This window comes from Monodelphis domestica, chromosome 1 (genome assembly GCF_027887165.1).
Source record: "Monodelphis domestica isolate mMonDom1 chromosome 1, mMonDom1.pri, whole genome shotgun sequence".
Classification (NCBI taxonomy): domain Eukaryota; kingdom Metazoa; phylum Chordata; class Mammalia; order Didelphimorphia; family Didelphidae; genus Monodelphis; species Monodelphis domestica.
Window position 1 is genome coordinate 629,833,401 of NC_077227.1, and position 4,447 is coordinate 629,837,847.

A 4,447-nucleotide genomic window follows, 5' to 3' on the forward strand; every position below is an offset into this window, starting at 1 on the left:
ATAACATTATTTGGAATCAGAAGACCTAGATTCAAATCCCTCTGGTGTTCATTACCTACTTTAGTTAATTGGATGGCCTGGGAACAAAAAAGGTTCAATGAAATGCAAAATTTCAGTTCGAATTCTAGTTGCCTCTCAGAAAGGGAAAGAAGAAAGAAGGAAAAGGACCAGTCAATTAGAGGCTCAATTGGGGATGACAGCTATAAAATAGCTAGACTATTATTTTTACCATTATTATTATTATTACTATAGATAGCCAGTTAAGTGAAAAATGTCTTTTAATGTATAGGGGAAGATGGCTGCTGCCTTCTTGTGACTGGAAGATATCATAACAGAGTGAAAGGAAACACTTTTCCAATGTAAACATTTTGGATTAGGTTTCTAATACTCTAAGGAGATATACTCTTGATGGATTTTGTTCAGCATACTTCATTTCTGATGAGAAACCTCTCTTCAGACTATAGAAAGTTGCAATCTAAAAGCCTAAAACCTTTCCCCAGATACCATCTTCTTAATCAACTATATATTTCTTGAGTCTTTCTCTTCTGAAGCCCATGACTTTAAATGGTAGAAGGGATGAAAATATTGTCTGTGATCCTTTTCTTGATCAATATGTTGTAATTTTTAGCAAATCCTTGGTTATTTTATCATCTGTGCCCACTTGAGTCATACCATATAACAACCAGTTAAATGGGATAGGGATGTAAAAATTCAGAAAAGAGAAATTATTTTCAATTGCCAAAAGGATAGTAAGTGTTGGAGGTGGGGTTCAACTCAGGGTCTTACCTATCACTAAGTCCAACATTCTTTCTATTACACTAGGTTTCCTTTCACTGTTAAGTAAAGAATGTTAAGCAGTTTAGGCGAAGGGTCAACACAAGGTGAGATCCCTTGGGCAATCTGCTAGATATAACCTTCCAGGTAGACGTTGACCCATTGATAACCATTGTTGTCATTATATCTTGCCATATAGCTTGTCAGTGAATTCTTGTCATTAAACTATTTCTTATTTTATTCTGATTATTTGATCATCTGGCCAAGTTTTCTCCATTTTGTCTATAGTATCATCACTTTTTCTCTGAATTATAATAACCTCCTAATTAGTCTCTGTCTCAACTCTCTCCCCTATTCCATCTGTCATGGACATAGTGGCTAAAGGGATTTTCCTATGTGAATCTGACAATGCTTCTCCCCTACTTAATAAACTCTAGTGACTCCTCTAGGATCAAGTAGAAATTCTTTTTTTTAGCATCAAAAGTCTTTTGCAACCTAGAATCCTCTAACTTTTCCAGTCTTGTTTACTGTTTCCTTTGCACATACTGTAGTTGGATCAAGGTGGCTTCTTTAATATTCCTCACATAAAGCACTTCATCTCCTGTATCTGTTTTTCATGACATGACATTAATGACATGAATTCCTACAATTCATTCTAGGGATAAATTCCTTTATCCCACACTACCTTTTAAAGTCAGTGATTCTCATTAAGGTCCAGCACAAATACTACTTTCTCTATCATAACTTCTTAACCTAGAATCTGGGAACTTTAAAAAAAAATGTTGACAACTATATTTTAATGTATTTGTTTTTCTTTAACATCCTAGAATTTTATTTTATGCATTTAAAACATTCTGAGATGAATTTCTTGTGCTTCATCAGACTTCAGCAAAGGACTGTGTTAATAAATGTTTAACAATTGGCTTTATGAAAAAAAATGTATCCATATGACAAACTTTTAATTTTAATATGCATTGTTAACATTTTCTCTATTATTTTTTTATGTCTAGAAATTAACCAAAAAAAAAAATAAATCAAGCCCTGATTTGTAGCATTGGCTAATTTCCAAGGTGAATACATCCACATTGAAAATTTAACAAGTGACTTCTATAAATTTATTCCAGCCCATTCCTGGGTTCATGACCCCCCAAAAGTTAAGAAACCCACTTCTGCATAAAATCTTTCCTGATTCTCCTGGTTGCTATCATGTTATTCTGAAAAATTATCTTACATCTCCCACTATTTGTAAATGTTTTCTCTTCTTTTTAGATTATTAACTCATTGTGACTCTAAGGTCTCTCTTTATTATCTTGGTTTCCCCAGCACCCAACACAGGGCCTAGAACATAAAGGTACTTCATACACTCTGGTTGAATGATTAAAGAATATCATAAGAGATTTTGTCATATGAACAAGTAAAATCCATGCACAAACTTTTGTATGTGCAGCTCTTTGAGGGCAGGAATTATTTTGCTTTTTGTCTTTTTATTTCCAGGAACTATCACAGTGCCTGGCACATAATAGATAGTTAATAAATGCTTACTGAATTGAAGTGGATGTAATGAAGCTATGGACATGACATCTTCTTCATCTATTAGTTTCAAAAACTTATTAAAGAAAATGAAACTTAGCATTCACCACAAATCATCCTTCTTCATAGTATGTTCAAGAAGTTATCAAAAATTGAAATCACACTTACCAGCCTACATTTTAAAGACTTCACCTTTCTATTTTTTTAAATGGGGCAATATAACACATATGGAATTCCAGAGAACTTTCCTGTTCTCTGGAATTGTTTGTAGACTTCTGAGAGCACTTCAGTCATCTCATCCTCCAATTAGTCTGGCACCTTTACTGACTCACAAGAGTTGATTGATGAATTTTCATTTAAATAATTTATGCCTCAGAAACTAGTAAACACTACAAATCAGCACCCGATTTATTCTTATGTTGTCTAGACATAAGAAAGTGATGGAGACTCCTTGCTGTGAACACACACTGGCACTGGGTGGTGTCATGTGGGGACTTCTTGTGGGCTATGCCTACTTCCAAGATAGGCAGAGGTGGCTAAGTACCTCTGTTGGGCTGGCTGGAGTTTCCCGTGGCTTCAGTGCCAGCCAGTGACCCAGCATTAACTCTCCCTGATGCCATGTACCTTTCATGCTTCAGCTTTAGCACTAAAATCTTCAGATGAACAAAAAGAACCAGTCCCCTATTGTCTTCATTTCAGTAACATATCTAGTCACAGTGAACAGAAGAGCCCCATCCAGAGTGCCCTCACTCACACCCTTGGTACACAGATCAGTGTGGTGAGGAAGATGAGGACCATGAAAGTGAGGAGCATCCACAGCATCGGATCCTGCTCACGGGAGGACCCCATAAGCCATTACAGAAGGAGCTCAGTCACTGGGTCTCTCCAGTGCAGCAAAGGCACTGCTGTTTGGGAATAATGGCAGTGAACTGATCCTGCATTTTGTGACACAGTGCAATGCTAAGCTCAAATGCATAATGGAAGAGGTGAAAAAACAAGTGTAGTTGAGCTGGGCGGAGAAGAAGAAGACTGACCAGTTCCTGAGGGATGTGGTGCCAACCAGACTGAAAATGCTGAACCCCATATATTGAACACTGGTCCTAGGTTCTCGGCATCCTTGTACTCCCTCATAATATCCCAGCCAGCCTAAACCTCCTCACCAGCATGGTGGATGACACATGGCACTACACTAGAGATGAGTCCTTTGATATTAACTGGTACACACATTGGGCAGTACTATCTGGCATCTACAACACTACAAAGCTTGTGATGATGTAGGACTCATCTCTTGACTGTGAAGACACGTTGCACTTCCTTGAAAACAGAATCAGCAATGCCATAAACATGAGACACACAGCCAAATGGGTCAAGCCAACTGGGGAAGCACTTATCTAGGGAATGATGGGAGCAGTCGTGACTTTAAAGAACTTGAGAGTCCTAAACTAGCATTGAGGCGGAGGAAGGAGAGCAAGTCTGAGTGCCCAGAAGAAAATGAGAATGTATTGACAACTCTTTGAAAAACAAGAACTGCTGTACCAAGGTAAGGTATTATTCAGAACAAATAAGAGTTTGTCCTAACTATTACCCTGTGCAATGAAGCATCTATGTGCTAGCTGCTTTTTTGACTATTTTTGACCAGAAACTGGGTCAGTTCCTCAGTTCCTAATGCCACACAAGACCTCTTGTATTCAGCAGCCTCACGCCTCTTTGTAGCAACTATGTTGCTGGAAAATCAAAACCTCCCTTAGATAGCCAGGCTAGGATGGTCACTGAATACCCTACTTTTACCACCTACCCCAGCACACTCTGGGGCCCCAGGAATAGACAGATCATGTCTTAACCCTTCTGTAAGCGCTTCATAGGGCTGGGATTTGATAACTGAGTTCCAGTATTACATTTCCATCTATCCCAGTGAGCTGTATGAAAGATATAGTTCATGTGTAACCCACAATCTTCTTCAAGGTGGTCCCACACTGAAATCTTCTCTGCTTTTATAGCTAAGGTCCTTCTGGGATGCCCATGGAGAAAGGAGAGGAGTCATCATTTTTGATTCATGTTCCTCCCAGAAAACTATGCCCATATATGTTTGGCTTTTGATCCTAGACCCTGTGCCTTGTGGAGCGTTATGCCTACTCTGTGCTGG

General features: G+C 38.4%; 1 pseudogene; it reads left to right on the forward strand.

Moving 5' to 3' along the window:
• The first annotated feature begins 3,024 nt into the window (after window positions 1–3,024).
• LOC100033285 (ubiquinone biosynthesis protein COQ9, mitochondrial-like) lies at window positions 3,025–3,839 on the forward strand (annotated as a pseudogene).
• The last annotated feature ends 608 nt before the right edge of the window (window positions 3,840–4,447 follow it).